This window comes from Chrysemys picta, chromosome 5, assembly GCF_011386835.1.
Source record: "Chrysemys picta bellii isolate R12L10 chromosome 5, ASM1138683v2, whole genome shotgun sequence".
Lineage (NCBI taxonomy): Eukaryota > Metazoa > Chordata > Testudines > Emydidae > Chrysemys > Chrysemys picta.
Window position 1 is genome coordinate 41,647,797 of NC_088795.1, and position 19,878 is coordinate 41,667,674.

The 19,878-nt window shown below is 43.5% G+C and overlaps 1 protein-coding gene across 3 annotated transcripts in view; it reads right to left on the bottom strand.

Moving 5' to 3' along the window:
• Positions 1-13,748, bottom strand: part of TNIP3 (TNFAIP3 interacting protein 3) — a 119,711-nt gene extending 105,963 nt beyond the window's left edge. The window contains exons 1-2 of one of the 3 annotated variants that reach the window (XM_065596307.1): positions 13,209-13,748; positions 12,855-12,965 (exon numbers count right to left, since the gene is read on the bottom strand). The gene's annotated coding sequence lies outside the window, so the exon portion shown is untranslated. Of the gene's footprint in view, positions 1-12,854; positions 13,189-13,208 lie in introns of those variants that run through there. The other 2 variants (XM_065596306.1, XM_005290283.4) reach the window with 2 other exon arrangements.
• Positions 13,749-19,878: the final 6,130 nt, after the last annotated feature.

Below are 19,878 nucleotides of genomic sequence, written 5' to 3' on the forward strand. Positions count from 1 at the left end.
CAGCACATACGCTTCACCATATATGCCATTAATGGGTCTGCACTTTGGCCAAGCTTAGTTCTAAGTCAGAATTCATTTTCTACAGCTTGTACCTATAACTTTGATACAATAAACTAGGTATTTCACTTAAGTAACTTTTTTGTAGCATTGACTAAAAGCAGAAAGTACCATTTAGGAAATATGGAGAACAGTTTTGATACAGATTAAGCTATCTAAAGGATGTAGGGCAAGCCTTTAAAAAGAGCTGGGTCAAAATGTTGTTTTAACTCTGCTGGATGAAAACAAGTTCTCACTGAACACATTTTAGTCTCCCCCCACCCTCCTTCTCCTCCTACTTTTCCTTTTCTTAAGCTACCAGTCACATTGGGGAAAAATGATTTTCAAAAAAGGCTGAAAAAAGTAGGGGAAGGAAAGGAAGCTTTAAAAAAAGAAGTCAAAATACCCCAAATTTAATTAATATATATATATTTTAAATATCACAAAATGTTACCTCACCCACCCAGTCTCCCATTTTATCTCTTTTTTTGGACTAACTTCTGTTGAGAAGAGAAGATTTCAAGCCACATGGAGCGCTTCTTCAGGTCTCCTGGGACCAACATGTTTACAATGCCACTGTAAACAATATAAAATGGAGGGTTTTTTCCCTTCAAGGTTTTCTATTTAAGAACAAGGCCATTTTCAATGGGAAAAACACTAGGGGGGGGGGGGAAATAGACCAGCTCTATACCCTAAAGACTGAGCAGAAGAAATCCCATTATTCATTGCCCCTTCAATATTCTCAGTGGTAAGCTGTCAAGAGAGGTTTTATGTTGGGTGCAGGGAGATATATCATGTATTGGTCAAAAACGCAGATACATCAGTGACAAACTGACACTCAAATAGATTGGGATGGCATATTGTCCAGTATTATTGGAGCATAATGTGCAAGGCAATAGACTTTTTTACTGCAATAGAAAATGTAAGGTGTTTTGTTTTAAGAGAATGTGTTTAGCTCATTTGATATTATTTTGCATTTGTCAATAATTAAATCTGAATCCTGAATCTGAAGATTGTCTCCTAAAGTGATCATTCTACAAGTTTTGCTGAAAGAACCTGACAGTGAAAACAAAATCAGAAAGCCTTTTTTCCATTTAAGTCATTATGAAGAAGTGCTATGTCATCAATCTTGTTTTTATTCAATGGATACTAACAAGCACCTCAAACAACATTTTATTCCTCACTTCTAGTAACTCAAACTGTTCTTAAAGTGAGATCAAGTCTGAAAAGTCTAAACCCCAGAAGAAGATTTGACAACACACTAAGGTATATTTTAGCATTTCCTCTGTGAAATAAACTTTGGTAATTTAGAAGACTGAGTTGACTAAAATATACTGCTGCTCAAATAAACCACTGAGTGGGTTTCTTCTACAACTCATTTTTATTTGCGACAGAACTGTTCCTCAAAAAAAACACCACTCAAATATGCCACATGATGTCACCAGAGACACATCAAGAATTTTAGTTAGATGATAGCCTCTGCTGGCTTTGTTTCACCTTTCAGAACAAATGCTTCCGGGACAGATTTTTAATAAGAAGAAAGGCAGCTCAAGGTCCAAGTGCAATTGTGAGCTTATCTTTGAGTATGCAATTGTTCTTGAACTAAGAAACAAGGTAATGCCACAAGTACTCCTGTTCTTTTTCAGGTAATCATTTGTAGATTAAGCCATTCAAGGTATACACAGCATCTTGGAAAATGAAAGTACATCAAAAAGCACTACACAAAACTTTTAGCAAATGGTAGCTGAGTACATGCAGCCCATTGATAAATACAAGCTATGCACTATAGATTTACACCCTGACTTGCCATGCACTAGTTGTCCATGTAGACAAGTCCTATGAATGGGATCTAAAAAAGCCAATATGCTGAACAGAGAGTTAACATTTTCTTATTTCCTACTTTAGGGAAGATGAGGAGCAGGGCCTTACCATTCCTCCCTGGGAATCAGGTTCACATCTCTGCCTGGGATTCACAGCCTGGAATCTTGTGCTGGAGTTAGATGCTTAAGACAGGTCAGCTGTTTCTTGCAAGGTAATGGTAGTACTGCAGCGGATATACTTATATCCAATAACCCAATGGTTAGAGCACTCACCAGGATATGGGAGGCCTGGATTCAAATCCTCACTCTTAGTACTTCTATAAGAATTGGAGAAGGGACTGCATCCCATTGTGCTTTAGAGTCACTCACTTTTGCTGGGACAATGACTGTTTAAGTAGTTATACAAAGTGAAACAGCTTCAATGGGAGTAATTGAGACCCCCCACCCCAGAATATCCCATAGTCCAGTGTTAGGGTAATCACTGGAGATCTGTGTTCAAACCCTTGCTCCACATCAGGCAGTGGTGATTTGAACTTGGGCTCCCACATCCAGTGTGAGAGTGCTCTAACCACTTTCTCCCTGGAGGCCCAACTCCTACCCAAATCACTGACCCTCAGGGCTTCTTCCTCAGAATCCTATCCCCACTCTGGATCCTTATTCCCAGTCTACCTCTAGGCTGTCTGCCTGAGGTTTGGCCAGGAGCCAGCACTGCCTCTCCTGCTGCTGCCCTTTTCCTTAGGGATCATCACAGGAGACAACCTCCCAAGTGAGCTCTCCCAAACCTTTATGGAAATCACCCAACTCTGCCCAGCTGGGTCTGACAACTCAACCAAGCCACCTGATCCCTAGCCAATTATCTAGGGTAGATGATCCATAACAAATGAGGCTGAGGCCAGCTAGAACCTCCTTTGCTCCAAGTTGGAGTTTAGCATCAAGTGCATTCTGAAACAGACTAATGGACCAATGCAGAGTGTCATGTAAAAGCACCTGAGTATCTTACTGACAGTTCTTTTTTCCCCCTCTCGTTTTCCGTAATTCCCAGCCCAATTGAGAATTCACTTGTGCAAGCATTCACAGAGAATTCTGCTGTTGAGTAAGTGTTTCATTTTCAAGAGCCTTTACAATATAAAAAAGTTACACGTATGTTTGTAAACTAGAGAGTGGAAGATCTAGCCCGTGGTGTAGAAGCATGACTTTGTGTAGCTGATCTTTTGCTGTGCAGCAATGGGGCCATCTATGGTGTGAGGTGTGCAACAACACAAAACTCAAGCAGGACAAGAGATTTACTCACATTTTGCCACACACTCCCTCTTCAAAGAGGAAGTCTACAACAAGGCACAGATTTAATGTGACTATTTTAGTCACTAAAATGAACTATATTCTCTTAATGTTTGTTCTGAAGCTGCAAGTTCAGTTAATGGCAGCAGCAATAACCACGGAAGCCCAGAGCTAGAGAAGACAGACAGAGCTTAATAGAGCGGATATACTCTTCTCTTATCAAACCTATGCAAATCATAGTACCATGTATACTTATACAGACTCACAAGATAGTCTCTGGATCTTATATATGTGCCATCCTTATCATTGAGGATAAAGACATTTTAGCCCAGGCTCTCAAAGATATTTAAGCACCTAACTCATTGATTTCAGGGGCTTAAATACCTATGAGGATCTGGGCCTGTGTGTTTGACGTGATTGCGAACTGTATTTGAAGCGATACTAGTGACTCCCACTGAGGCACCAGGCAAACTCTCTGTCTGTTACCTCATGTGTATTATAAAACTGAAGGCCAAATTCCAAAGTAATGTATTAGGTGGAGCAGGCTGCATATCAGTAAGATGTAATGGAATCTTAGTGGGAAAAATGGAATCTGAGCTGATCTAACCAATATCTGCTAGCAACTCTGTGAAAGTTTAAGGGTATATATGGGGAAGACTACACTAGTTTACACCAGCAATGTCAAATACCCAGCCACATCCAGTCATCTTGATATATTTGTATGGCCCACATGACATTCAAACTTTTTTTTAACTGAGAGAGTAGTAGTAAGTCTCTCCCTGGTGGTTGCAAAGTTAACCTTCCAAATAAGAACCAAAAGTAACAGATACAGTGAGGTCTTCAGACAGCCTGAAATAATGAATCAGAGCTGTGAAGTCCCCCCCATTTCCAGTTAATCTGGTTGAAGTGTTAACTCTACAGCCAGTGATGACACTTCAGCATCAGCATTTCACTGCTGATCATTTTAGCCCATATGAAAGGGAAGCCACTAGAGTGCATGGGCTGCCACAGAGAAGGAAATACAGACAGTGAGGGGAATACAAAGACAAGTGAAAGTGAGAAAGGAGGATGTGGAAGGAAGAGAGAACAAGGAAAGAAACAGAAATGGTCATAAATATGAGTAGTTTCCCAAACAGTAAGTTGAATGTGACAATAAGGTAGAGAATACTGAATAAGTAATAATTAAACTTATAATTAGTATATGAAGGTTATATTTTACTCTTGATCTTTGTGCAAATCTCCCAGTGACATCAGTGAGAGATTACTGAGGATGAAGGGTAAAACATAGTCCTAAATTTATACCGTATCTTAGGGACCATAATTAAAAATGGAGTTCAGCCTTCTTCACTGAATGAGTCTGGTACCCGACTTCACCATCCTGTTAGCAGCTTTTCCTATTACATTCTTCGTCTGACCCCTCACTTCCAGATTTGAAGTCTTATATTAAAAGTCCAGCCTTAAAAAAAAAAAACTTCTGCAGCTCACAAGCTTGTTACATCTGATTTATGGAGTGGAGCTTTCACTGCACAACAGATGGGTCATTTTCTTATTGCCCAATTCGGTAAGATCTGCGCAGAATTTTCATCATACCTGTGTATTTCAGTGCAACGTGACTGCGGCCTTCCAAGCTGAAGATGAGCCCTTTCAGACTCAGACCGTGGCTTGTATTCCTCACGAAGCTTGGCTTGCTACAGAAACCCTCCCTCCTCCACCTTTCTTTAAAATCAAATCTGCTCCATAGCAGAAAGTTGCAGAGTTGCAATTTTAGGACTGAGCTGCTTGTTTTTAAGTGCTGCTATACTCCTTAAACTCACTCCCTTTACACACCCTCCCCCTGGCTGAGCTGGAAGTGAGCAATAATCCAGCTGCTGCACATCTTGTAGTTTCACAGGTCTCTTCTGTTCCCATTAAAATCAATGGGAATTTTGGCATTGCCCCGGATGGCAGATGGGGACTACCACCACAAAGGTGGTGAGAACAGGCAGGGAACCTTTCCCAGTTGTCTTTTTGTAATAGTTTAAAAAGTCTGCAGGCCCCTTTCTTACTCTCCCTGACCAAGCTCTGGAGCAATGGCTTCTTACATATTGCAGCACTGCAATGGAGAATTAAGTCAGTGATTTTTTGTAACAGGTAAAGAATACTTCCAGCCCTTCTGGCATAAGGAACATCACCTCATTTTCCAAACGTCAGGGAGCTGCTGTTTCCTCATGGTGACTTTGGTAATGGATTTCTAAACACAAACATGGAGACAAATGGTTGTATGATATTAAAAAACAGTTAATCAAATACCATCGGGGGAAGAGTTTCTCATAAGTAGACACATTTCAAATTTATTTACTAAGGCATTACCTATTCAGTGCAGGACTATATTTAGCTAAATCTTGTAGCACTTTTTCTTAAACTGTTTTCAGGAACAATTTCAGAACTGATCAGATGTTCAGCAGAAGGAAGAGGTGGGATTTTGAAGTCAAGGAGTGACTTTATAGGGGATCATCAGGAATGAAAGAAAAATCACAAGAAGAGACAAGGAATTTCAGACATTGGTTGAAAAATTATAGGGACAAGTGGTTAGATTTACAAAGAAACATTTGAAAACTGTAGCTTACAGCTGTTGTGGCGTTCTGGAAGTTTCTCATTGAGACCTGTCTTTTTAGGACCTATGGAAGCTATGCTTGGGAAAGCCTTGTTCCAGGGAATCAGGTCCTTTTTCATGGGGATGAGTTACTCTTTCTGCTGCACTACACAGCCTCACAATGCTATTGACGAGGGAAAGCACGATAAGATCTGATACCAAATTGTAAGTAGAAACCTCAGTCCTGTTTGCAAGTCTCTGAAGTTGCTTCATGTAAAATGTAATCTAACTTCCTGCTTAAAAAAAAACAAACTGAAGCCATAGTGGCTGAAAATATATTTAACACTTTTTGTACTTTGGGGGTTTTGGGATCTCAGAACTTGTACAGATGCAAATATTCTAAGCAAGAAAAAAAAAACAGGGATATCTGGGGGCTTTCAGGGAGTGATTTATAACTTAGATGTTCAATCTGATATATAGACTGTTAGTGTCCCTGATGGCAGTTAGGGATAATTTGCCAGATTTTTTTTAGTTGCCTAAGATAGTCAAACAGTTTAGAGTGATTTTATAGGACACATAATGAAGCTGTCACAAGAATTGTGACTACAGAGCTGAGACTAGGCAAGAACATTTTAAACCATGTTCTAGTTTTCTTGAGGAACTACTGGTGTTTCAGAATTTTTACGAGGAACTTTCTAAGGGTCTTTGGAAAGGAGATGCACTATTATATCCTATAACATACCTGAGAGCATAGATCTGCTCTAGGAATTTTTGGGAGGAAATGATATGGCCTGTGTTATTACAGGTGGTCAGACTACATGACCATAATAGTCCTTTCTGGCCTTGGAATCCATCAATCTAGTGAAGCAGGAGTGGAAAGAACAATGAAGGGGATTCAGCAGTCATTTCCACAGAGGGACATAATAGTGGCCACTGAGCATTGCAGTGCCCAACTTTCAGGCACCTAGAAAAAATCACAGAAGAAACACTGCAATCTACAAAGCCTGAGTTAGGTACCCAGGATTCCTATACAATGAATAGGGAGAGGTAGACACCTTAGACCATGATCTACAAAACCAGCAGGCTAAGCGGGGAGCTGTCTAAACTCATCAATGGGAAATGCTATCAGAGGTGTGCATGGTAAGCCCCATCCCTCTCACAGAGATTGATGTGCAAGTCTGTGTTGCAGGGAGGCACCTCTCTCTCTGCCAACAATCCATGAACCAGGGGAAGATGGGTATTTGGCTGCCTAAGTTGCATTCAGGGCTGATACAAAACAGCTGGGGGCACAGGGAGGCAGAAGACTTCCCTTATAACTTTTAGCCTAGCAGGTGGAGGTGTGAGTGGGTGACTTCCAGTGAGAGTCCTCACTCCTCCTGAGGGGGAGAATGGATTTGAAAAGGATTGGCCACCTCTCAGGGGAATATCCTAACCACTGAACTATGGAATATCCTGGTATGGGTCTCCCTCAGTCTCTTCTACTGAAGTTATTCCACTTTTAACAAACACTAATTGGACCAGTGACAGTTAGAATGATTCTGTAGCCCAATGTTTAGGGCACTGACCTGAGAGCTGGCTGATCCCTCGTCAAATCCATTCTCTCCTTCAGGAGGAGGGGGACTTTAACCAGAGGTTGTCCTCCATGTTCTGGGCTCCCTCTCCCCCCATTCCTCCACCTGCAGGCCACAAACTGGGTCCAGACACCCCCCACACACACCCCTTAAGCAGCCAAATACCTATTTTGCCCAGTTTGTGAATTGCTCTGGGGTTTAGGCAAGAGATAGGCATCCAGACACCTATCATGAGGCTGCCATTCATATGCCCAGAGGGAAAAAAAAAAAACCTCACTCAGTGCCTAATGTTAAGTGCCTACAGAGTTAGACAACAGCAGAGCAGAAGTGTTGTGGATTGTAGTGGTGCCTAAAAGTGACTTAGTGCCTAAGTGCCTTCATGGATCACAACCCAGGTGACTAACCAAAGTCAGATTTCTAATACCAATTTGATTTAAACAATATGATAAATAACATGATGAAAGTTTAGTAAAGCCATGCAAGGCAGTGATTGTGGAATGACAATAGAAAGACTTATGCCAACAGCACCTACAGCAGCATAGATGAATTCTGGAGGGAGTATAAAGAATATTGGGTCAAGCTGTTGTGAGAAAAATGGATAAGGGCTTTCTTAATGCAAACAGCTTGAAGTTGGAAATGATTGTTTTTATTAAGATCAAAAGCTGAAGGCCACGTCCTCAAGTGTTTAATACAAAAAAAAAAAAAAATCTTTGAAAGATTCCAGCAGCATTTAGCAAAACAAGGCAGATGTGCTGTTAACATGGAAAATAGACTGACAGACATTTATAGCATTTAAAATGTGAAGATAGCTTTCCTAACTAATTAGAAGAGTAAAGAGAATGGGTTAATGATTACGGAGAAAAATAGATACACAGAAGATTTGTGTAATAGAGAGGGTAGGACAGGGAGAAGAGATGGATCTTGAAATGGGAGCTGGATTTACAAAGTAATCTGGGAATCAGTCTCGGATAAGCAGGGATGCACGTGCAGATAGAGGCAGCGTACAGAGAAATAAACAATACAAAGTAGCAGCAAGGAAATGTGTCCCCAATATGTTCAGTATTTCTTTTCTCACCCAATATTTGTCTCTCCCTCTACTAGGGCTTGTCAAAATGGCAAAAAAAAAAAAAAAAAAAAAATTTAGGTTATTTCCTCTCACAGGAAATGTTTGCTTATTTATAGTTTAGGGGTTTTTTGCAAGGGGAATTAGACATTTTCAGTTGACAAAGAACTGGAAAATGTAGAGCTTTTCACAAATGTTTTTGGTTTCTAGAAAAAGGTAAATTTGTCAAAGAAAGTTACAAGCAGAACATTCCAGCCAGCAAAGTACTCCCATTGGCCTTCTAAGATTTAACTGCTTGTTCAGATTTTGCTTATGTCTACAAAATATTTGTTGAAACTATTTGTGACCTTACTTGTTCTACGTAGATACCCTCATGCTTTATCAGGCTGCTTTTATGGTGCATTCTGACGTGCTTGATTTGTAGAATAAGGCTGATATATAGTGGTGCAAGTAGATTTTAACACTTACCAATATGGTACTGACCTCATGACCCCGCCTCCCCCTCACAAAAAATATTTCGTAACTAGAGCCCTGCACGGATACAAATTTATACCCGTGCATGCAGATATCCGCAAATGCGGATATCCATGGATCGAAATCAGTATCTGCTGAACCACAGGGCTGTCCTGGGAACCACAGTGGCAAAAGGAGCAGAACGTGGGGCCACCACTCCCAGGAACCAGTGCCCCATGCCAGCAGCTCCTCTGGCACAGCAGTACCGCCCTCAGCCCTGCCTCCAGCAGTGCTGTACAGACCCCAGACAGGAGATGCGGCTGCGTGGAAGGGCTGGAGGCAGTAGGAGGAGCTGGAGGACATGCTAGCATGGGGCGCTGGCTCCTGGGAGTGGCAGCCCCACATTCTGCTCCTTTCGCCGCTGCGGTTCCTGGGAGAGCCCTGCAGTTCAGCAGATATCCGCAGATAGAAATGGGTATCTGCATCCACAGCTCTACAATTCATTCTTGAAAATGTCTTTTTTCCGGTATGGTGTATCGGCAATAAATGTCTTAATTGTACAGCATACCTGACCATACCAACTTACTTGCACCACTGCTGATATAGCATGGGACTTGCCCTTTCTCCTTGACTCACTGATCTGGTCCCATATTGTGATGGTTGGTCAGTCCAATGCATCAGAAACAATTTCATTTGGTTTCTTGGCAAGAAACTGCACTCTGAACCAGCCAGGAAAATAGTTTTTAAAAAGGCCCCTGACAAATCCCCATACACCCATCACTCTAGCAGGAAGTGGCCTAGTACACTCAAGAAATTAATAATTCTCTCCTGTCTCTAAACATCTCCTCTTGATGTCTCAATCAGCTTTAAACTTCACACAGTCAAAACTAGGCTCCTGATTTGTCCCACATTCCCCATCCTCTGCCATTGTCACCACCACCACAGACTCATAACATGGGGGTTATCTGACTCCTCCCAGTCCCTCATCTGGCACATCTAGGCTTTGTCCAAATCTTGCCATTCCTTCCTCCATAATGTTTCTAAAATCTGACCTTTTCTTTCTGGCCACTCAAAGAGAGCCTGAATGACAGCTCTAGCTATCTCCTTTCTTGATTACAATAGCCTCCTCCTCTCAGGCCTTGCTGATTGCTCTCACCAATCTATACAAAATGTAGCTGCTCAGATAACCTTCCTGATAGGTCCCTGAGACTGACATGCAGGCTAGCCTTAACCAAAAATAGTCTTTTCAGTCTAATTTCCTGTGGGCCAATATAGGAAATCTTTACTGAATGTAAATAATCTACGAAATTTGTAAAAAGAATGGAAAGAGCTATAAAATCAACCACCTCTCATGATGGTGACTGGGTCTCAGTATATTCTTCCTGCTTACTTTGATATGACAGACTTTCTAAAGGAATGAACACTGCCAAGGGTGTTTCATACAATGCTTTCTTGTTTACATTATCCGTGTGCAGAGGGACTCTTCTCAGTCCATATTATCTAGGATGCAATGACAGCCAATCTTTCTCCATCCCCAAACTAGAGTCAACAGATATAATGCTGTACTTAACATTCATAAATCAACCCAACCCCCCCAACCAGTTACTCACCTTGTAAAGATAGTGTCTTGTAATATCATTTGAAAGCTAATAACAAGCGTATCATTAGTATCAGTGTGACATGCATGCAACATGTGAATTTATAGCTACTCTTTGATATTACGTTTTGGAGTCTATAAACAGACAGAGGCGGCAAAACAGGTTTTTTCCAGACAAAGAAGAATGGCCCACACATTGAGTTTTGGACTGAATCACAAACAAAGCCCACTGTGGCCAAGAACAATGGAATATATTTGCATTGAGGATCATAGAAAGATCATTTGCACTGAAAAAAAAATAATATTCACAGGAGTTTAGAGCATGCCCAACCTGCCCAAAGGATAGCCACAGGCAGCTAGATTGGGGATTTTTGTGGGCAGGGGTTGTGTCCTAGAAAACCCAATAGCCCACTAGTTAGGCCAGTCACCTGGGGTGTGGGAGTCCTGTCTTCAAATCTCCACTCTTCCTGATTTAGAGCAGGGACTCTAACTTGGGGGCTCACACTCCAGGTGAATGCCCTACAGTGCTATAATGTGTGGGGGTCTCTCTCTCTCTCTCTCAGATGTTTCATGAGAGCAGCATGACCTGGCTTAAATGTCTGACACCACGAGAGGGTTCATGGATGTGAATCCTAAGCAGAGAGAGGTGCTTCCCTCCTGCCCAGAATTAGATTCCTCCCTCCCTTTGAGGGGCAATGCTTATGTCACAGCCCTCTCCCTGACATTTCCTCTTGACTAGTTTAGGGTCTATGTCTATGAGACACTAGGCATATATTGGGATGGCTAGCCCCTTCTGTCACTGTGGCTACGTTTTATTTTTAGCCCAGTCAGAGCTAGCATGAGCAAATCTCTGAGCTGGGACTCACACCCCCAAATGGAAGTGGAGACATACCCTTGAATTCTCCCTACTCAGCTTGCAGGCATCTGTGAATCCATTTCCTAGGTGCCTAACTCTCACCATGCATTGTATAGGGAGCCTGAATGCCTAACTCAGGATAGAGGATTTCAATAGATAGCAGGCACCTAAGCGTTAAGTGTTGCTACCTTTGTGGATCAAGCTCTAGCCCATTAGAAATTCAAGGATCTACAAGCCAGCATGGTGTGATCCAGGGAAAACAGTTTACTTAAGACTTCCCACCTCTTAAGATGGTTCACAACATCCCTACAGTCATAACATTACCAGCCTTTTTTTATTGCCACCTACAACATTTGTTTGAGTTCCACAGCTTTGGTGGACCCAACGATAGAGAGTGTTATTTATACTATACCCTTTATAATCTTACATCTTAGTTAAATCCCTTCTCGCTCTTTCCTTTTCAGAGCTAAATAATTGTGGGGCAGTCTCACACACCAAGCATTCAAGTCATCACCTTAAACCTTTCTTAAATGAATCCCAGTAATCAATTATTGTTTCCCATGGCCTCTTTTACCTGAATTGTTGCATTGTGTCTTGTCTTCGGCCGACCCTGTAAATGGATCCACAAAGATGGAACTTTGCCCCCTTGTGGAGCCCCTCTGATGTTAGTGGGGTTCCACACAGAAGCAGGTGTCTTATACACAGGGCTGCTTGTAGGATCTTCAGGGCCGGCTCTAGGCACCAGCACTCCAAGCATGTGCTTGGGGCGGCACTTAACAAGGGGCAGCAGTCCAGCTCCTTTTTTTTTTTTCCCCTTGGGGTGCAAAAAGCCGGGAGCCGGCCCTGAGCGGAGGTGAGCTGCAGCAGTGGGGGGCGCGGGAAGGGCCTCAGGAAGTAAACCAGGGGCGCAGAGGAATCGCTCCCCCCCAGCTCACCTCCGCTCCACTGCTGCCTGCTCCTCCAAGCACGCTGCCGCCACGCCGCTTCTCCCCACTCCTTCCAGGCTTGCCTGGGATGGGAAGGAGGGTAGGAGGGGAAATGCAGCGTGCCCAGGGGAGGAGGCAGGGCCAGGGATTTGGGGAAGGGGTTGGAATGGGCCGGGGAAGAGGCAGAGTTGGGGCGGGGCCGGGAGGGGGGAGAGGACATATTTTTGCTTGGGGCGACAAAAAACTTGGAGCTGGCCCTGAGGATCTTGCCCTTAGTCCATACGTGCTTCAGAGCAGGGAATGCATCTATGTGTTGGTAAAGCACTGTGGAAGTGATATTTAAGTGTAAGAATTTAAGAGCAACCGTGCTTAACTATCATGCTGCTTTCTTTCTTTAAAGGGTATGGCTGAAATGGAAGGTAACCATAATAAAATAAAAGACTCCATATAAGAGTGTTCTCTTTTTACATATACCCAAAGTCACTGAAATGTGTTCTGGATTAGGAGATTTTTCTATCCCCTTTTAATACAGCTCAAAATTCTATTAGCTTGTTTTACCTGGTCTGGCATACTGGGCAGACATCTTTATCATACTCTTGTCTTTACCATGCTACCAAATAATGCTCTCATCTTTCCTCAAATTCAGTGCCCATCCCACTATGTGAAAAGTTTAGACAGTTACCTTATGTTAGAAGTTTGTCAGGCAGCAGCATATTTCAGCCAGCTGAGTCTTCAAAAATCACCAAGTCCCTATTCAGTCTTCAATATCCATTTGGAGTGCTTTAATACTCTCCTACTGTGAAAAGATCCAACATTATAACCTTCCTTCCCAATAAGAAGGAGCTTTATAGTTTCAGAGTAATTGCCTTAGTACTTTGCTTCAGTATTTAACAAACAAAAATCTATGCATCTTGAATATGACACAAGAAATCCCTCCTTGCCTGTACTGATCTCAGGGATTCCTTCTCTATCAAGTTTCAGTGCTTATTCAGGCTCAAGACTTCCAGGCTTAAAAAAAAAAAATACGTATCCTTACAGGTTATGTTTGATTGCTGATGCAAACAGCCAGTACAGGGGAAATCAGGTAGCATGTCCATTTCTCCCTACAACTTTCACCATCCTGTATATGTTCTCTTCAGTGCCACTACAGGAGATGTGTTCTTCTCCCAGCCTACTTCCACTTTCAACTTGTCTGCTAGCAGCACATATGGTCTTCCATCTTTTCATACAGTATGTGCCCAGATTTGGTTATCTTCTTTGGGGCTTAACAAACCCTGCACTCTCCAAGCATGTATAAGAGCAGCTTCAGTTGATTTGATCTTGTTCCAAAATAGTCTGCCTGCTCTTACAGGATTTCTTATTTTTTCAAGTCAGAGAAAAGGAAGCTATTCCTCCCACAGAGAAGCTCAACTCATTCCAGCGTAGCACTTGTGTCTGTCTTCATTCCACTGCCTAATGAGCCTCAGCTGGAGTTTATTGGGAGCCCAAGCACTATCTAACCTTACCTGACCAGCTGTTGGCTACCTTCACCCCATCACACGTTTCACTCATCCAAACTAAGTTGCCCAATCCCCAAACATTGAAAATCTTGAAATGAATTTAAGTCAATGAGCTATAGTTTTTACAAAGTGAAACAAATGACCCACTCCTGTAAAACTTATCTACAAACTAGATTCACAAAGGATCTTAGGACATGTGATGCTCAGTGTCAGTACCTAACTTTAAGGCACCTAGAAAAAGCACTGGAAAAAAGACTGACTCACAAAGCCTATACAATGAATGGGGAGAGATAGGTGCCTTAGACTGCAGTCCACAAAAGCCAACATACCTAAACTGGTCAATGGGAGATGCCAATGACAGGCATGTGTGCTAAGTCCTGCCACACTGACTGAGATAGGTGCTTAAATCCAGGCTACAGGAAGGTGCCTATCTCTGTTAGTGATCCACAACCAGGACCCCCCCCTCCTGGAATCAGGCCACTTAGGCTTCTAAGGCATTTCATGTGATAATGAGCCAGGAACAGGGCCGGCTCCAGGCACCAGCATAGAAAGCAGGTGCTTGGGGCAGCCAATGGAGAGGGGTGGCACATCCAGGTCTTTGGTAGCAATTCGGAGGCAGGTCCCTCAGTCCCTCTCGGAGCGAAGGACCCACTGCCGAATTGCCGCTGAAGAATGAAGCTGCCACCGAAGTGCCGCTGATCGCGGCTTTATCTTTTTTTTTTTTCCCCCCCCTTCGCCTCATGGGGCGGCAAAAAAGCTGGAGCTGACCCTGGTTAGGAAGGTGCCTGCCACCACACAAAACAGCCAGAGGAGGAGCTGCTGCTGCCACCACCCACCTTATAACTTGTAGCATAGTAGTTAGAGCATTTGCCTGCAATGTGGGGGATGCAGGTTCAGTTCCCACCCCTGCCTAAGGGGAAGGGATTTCACCAAGTGTCCTATTTCTCAGGTGGGTTCTCTAATCACTGGGATATTCTGATGTGGCTCTCTCACAATCTATGCTGTTGAAGCTGTTTCAGTTTGGAAAAATCATTCAAGAGTCATTGGAACTGGCCCTCTAGCCAGATCACTGTAGTTTTCCCTTCTGAGGGGGGTTTGTGTACCAAAGTCTCTCTGTACCAGCCATCTCAGGCAGTTTGTCAATTCACTCCCCCTCAATGGTACCGCTGGTTGGGGAACCTAGGCCCACCCTCTTCTCCAGGTTCCAGCCCAGGTACCCTACAACCAGCAGTTAAGGTCTACACTATCCCACAGCTTGCTGCTGTTTCCCTGGACTACTTCCTACATTACCTCTGAACATACCCTTACTTCCCAGCCTCAGAGAGAGCAAGTGTAGATTGCCTCCCTAGAACCACTTTCTGCCCTCAGCTACCTGGCTTTATCCAAGCCCTACTTGTTGCTGTCCAGGTGAGCTTCATCCTTTAATTAGTCCTCATTGGTCCTGGGCTCCTCCTCCAGGTGTAGCCTAGATTGTTAATTGGCCCAGCTCCCCATCTTAACCCCTTCAGGGGCTGGGGTGGAAACCCTAACACCCTGAGGCAGGTGTTTCTTGAACTTTCCTTGGAAATTTTTGGTACTGGCCACAGGTGCTGACTTTTGTTTTGCCAGAGGGTGCTCCCCTCCATTCCCCCTTCTCTCACCACCGTGCAAGCGGCAGGCAGGGCTTCAGGGGGAAGAGGCCAATTGGGGGCAGGGCCTGGGGCAGAGTGGGGGGCAGGGCCACAGTCAGGGTGTTGGGGCCCACAAAAGATTAATCCAGCCCTGCGGGCAGGGCCTTGGGGGAAGAGGTCTAGTGGGGGAAGAAGTTGAGTGGGGGTGGGGCTTTGGGGTTGCATGCAGGCAGAGCAGGGGGTAGGGCCATGGTCCAGGTGTGGGAGGCCACAAAAGATTAATCTGACCCTGCAGGTGCTGAGCACCCCAATATTTTTTGGTGGGTGCTTGAGCCTAGAGCACCTATGGAATCAGTGCTTATGGTACTAGCCATTGTGAGGGACAGGATAAATGACTAGATAGACCATCCAATAATTGGATCAAACCAAGGGCATTATCTTAACATCCATAGGTTAAATTCAAGCCCCATAGAAGTCTGTGGAAGTTTTGCCATTGAATTCAGTGAGGCCAAGATTTCACCCCATGTCCTCAAACAGATTACCTGGTTCTGAGAAACCAGTGTATCAGACATAGACTGACTTTTTGGGATATTAAGTCTGACAAAATCTGTCATAGTTTGTATTGCAGTTAATCTAAATTTGTTAACCACATATCACTGTGCTACTTAATCTACCAGCTCTCAAAAGTCATTAGAGCTTTGTGATTTCTCTTTTCTTTTTTTTTATGCAGGGTCTCATCCAAATCACATCTTTCAGGATAACAGCAGCAGCTAGTACTTTTAACAGAACTTTGGTACTGGAGAAAGTCAGGCCAGCTGATGCTGAGAATCTTTAACACAAAGCAATTCTGGAAAATGTCTGGTAATACTATTACCAATGTGTGTGACACTGGTAGACCATGCCCAGGTCCCCATGTCTCAACTGGACACTGACAGACACATAGCTAGAATCTATCTCATTCACTTGTGGGTTAGTATTCATGGGCGGCGGGTATAATAGGCTCTGCCTCCCCATGTGCTGCTGCAGCTCTGGCCACCGTACCCCCAGCTGCGGGGTTTGGCGATGAAGTTTTTGCTTTATTATGCCCCATGCAGGTTCCAGGGTGGCTGAGGAGGCACATACCGCTTCCTTGGCTGCCCTGGAACCTGCCTGGGGCATATCAAAAGCATCTTCTAACAGATGCTTTTCCCCTGGGCGGGTTGTGTCGGGGAAGGGAGGTGCGGCACAGCTTCGGCCAGCCCCAGGCTCCTCCAGGTTTAGTGGGGAGGCTCAGGGCTTTGGCCAGTCCGGGGCTTCTCAAGGTGGCTTGGGGCTTCTGCCGGTGTGGGGCTCCTGCAGCTGGGGGGAGGGGCTCTCGGGGTGGGGTGGGGCTTGTGGTTCTGGCCACGGGGGGGGCGCAGGGGTCTCAGAGCTCCTCAGCCACGTGGAGAGTGTGGGTGGAAGGGGCGGAGCAGTGTTTTCCCCAGGAATTGAAATTGGGGGGGGTTGAATTTTTGGGGCGGGAGGTCAGGGCTGATGAGGGGTGAGACCGTGAGGGTGAAGGTGGGCTGTATGGCACCATAGTAAAAACTGAAAACTGTTTCATGACCATTTTATTAGATTTAACTCATGTTTTGAAATCACACAAATTAAAGTTGGCTATTCAAGCCTTCTATGAAGCACATCATCTACATCCTTCTTGGTTTCTTGTTATAACTTTGCACAACTCTGTTAATGAACTTCTTGAATGCAATGCGTTCATCTTTGGTGGCTTCTCATGTGTCCAGTACTTCCATTCCTTCAATTGATATGCTCATTAGTTCATTCACATGATCAGGCAGAAGGTGACTTCTTTCAGAACACAAAATTCTATTGAATGATAAAAAAAGAACACTCAACTGTAGCTGTTGTGACTGGGAGTAGCAAGAGATGAATTCCTACTTCTTTCATCCCAGGAAACATAGTATAAAGATCGGGTCGAGCCACTAGTGATGATAAAAAAGAAGTTGAAGTCAAATCTTCATTCATTCATCGTATGATATTCCACTCTGTGTTCAAATTCTCTATTCTGTCCTGAGCACATGGCAGCCCCATTGCCTCACTCCACTCAACTGTTGGTGTTTTATAGGACAGGGATCTGTGAAAGCTACATAGAGGTTGAGTAGAACCTAGAAGTCGCTGTTGTAGATTTTTAAGAATCAAGTCTGTGTACTTTTTCAATTGTCTTAACAAACACTTCTTGTCCTCTTCACTTAAGGACTCAATATAAATGCCTTCATTAGTCAACTTCTGGACTGAAGTCTTTGCTTCTTCCAGTACTTTTTCAATGGATAGCTCTCTGATTGGCCAGCAATAGAAGCTACATTTGGATCAAAGATCTACTACTGTTGTAGCAGATGCATGGACAGCATTGTTTAATGACCCAAGTGGTTTCAACAGTAGACTTACAAGAGGGAGACTGGCAATAGTCTTCTCTGAATGTAGTAGCAAAAGTAATCCACCAGCCTCACTACTTAGATACATCTCATCCTTCCAAAGTCAGTAATAATGGCTGGAGTAATTTTAAGACAACAGCCAAGGATCGCTCATGAGAAAGCCAGAGGGTTTTCCCAGGTTGGACTAATTTGAACTTCAGTCTATATTTTCCAAGATATTCAGTCTTTTTGGACTCTTGCTGAAAAAAGAATATAATGAAGACATTAAATTTATAGCTTTTTAAATGTCCTTTGAAGAGTCTGCAGTTTGTACTAGCGCTAGTTGGAGCAGATGGCCTCTGCAGTGTGTATAGGAGAGATCAGGGTTACGCTTTTCTCTGAGCAAAGCTTGTACTCCACCATGTCTTCCAGAGAAGTTTGCAGCGCCATCAAATGCACAAGCAATTGGGGTCCAATTGACAAGCATTTAACTCTTCTAAGATGTGGGTTGTCACAGATGCAGCCGATGTGTCTTCTAAAACTTGAATATCTAGAAATGCATCTTCTGGCCTACTACTGACATCAAGATAATATACACAATGACTTAATACTTGATTCCCATTTGCATCGGTGCATTCATCAACCAGGTATGCAAATTTTTTGAATGTGGTGAGAGAGTTCTTCACTTTTTCAACTGTTGAATTTTTCACTGTTGCACCACATGTTTCTAGCCAGTCAGTTGAGTTTCTTGCAGAAAGATAGTGAGCATTTGCTGGTCTTGTGCAAAACAAATGTTCAACTTCAGGATGAACAAATGACAATGCACTTAACATTGGCCTCCAGTTTGTAGTGTGTGGTATCTCTTGCTTAAATAGAAAGTATGATGCCACAGCCATGTTTGTTTGCATGAACTGTGTTGTGTCTCCAGCATTCTTAACAGCTTCATTAACACTCAGCAGTGTTGTCCTTGCTCAGTGGAGACTCAGAGTTCAGAGGTGCTTTCACATAAGTTCATTTCCCAGGTGAGGGGGCAAGAAGGCACCTTGTTCGTTCCTCCAGCTGCTCACTGTTCGCTCTGGCCACTGTTGTTCGTTGTGCCACCATTCACTCTGATGCCAATGGCCCTGTGCCATCACCTTCTGCTGCCATCTGCCACTGTGACCTCTGCGAGTTGGTCTCTTGAGGTTCCACCCAGGTCTCAGTGATTTCAGCTGAGCTCTCAGTGGGGGAACCTCACTGCTAGTGCAGGCTGGGCGTCTCTTCCACAGAAACACTGCCCCACAGCAGGTCTAAACACTTAGACCTGATTATCAGTGATTTCAGCTGCAATGGTCACTTAACAAAACAAAAGACTACTATGGAGCCTAATCAGCTCTGTCTTTAAACAGTGGAGAGGGGCAGGTCAAATAGTACTTGTGACTCAGGCAGACATCAAGCAAAACACCTGTCCCCGCCCTCTCTCTTGATGCCCTCAATCAGCACAGGCTAAGTACAGTTCTACTGCTCTTTATTCATACAATAAGAACAACAACATTTCATCCCTCCCCCTCCTCCCCCCGCATTCAAGTGATTTGTTACCTGATCCTAGCCAAAAATCTATCACTTGGGCAACACAGCTCTGTTTGCTGGATACCTAGGTAGATTAGGTGTGACTGTAAATACAATCTGGTCCTGAAGCCTTTCCCCCCAGCCCCCAGCTCAGTGAGAGCCCATTTAGACTTTGCTTACAAATCATCATTTGAAATTATTAGGTTGGCCAACATCACCGAAATGAATGCACTGACATTGTCATAAAAACAACAGCTGTATAAGGAAGCTAATCTATGTTCATACTTTTCAAATCTATTATACTTTTTCAGATACACGTATTTTATCATACACTTTATATGCTTTTAAAGTATGTATTAATGTTTCAATATCAATTCAAATTTCCAAACAATCACTAAATTGGCAACACTGCATGTAACTAGTCCACAAAACGGTGGGGTACGGGGGTTGGGGAAATTCAGGGTGGGTATAGGGAAATCCCTGGGGCAGAGCCAGGGGCTAGCCTTTCCAAAGGGGGGGCTCCATCCATCACCCATGTTAGTATTGATAGTATAGATATTACAATTACAAGAAAGCGTTTAGTGTTTCGACTCTATTAAATGTTTGTGAGTTGTTGCATACATTAATCTTACTTGCAATATCTGTATTCCATACTG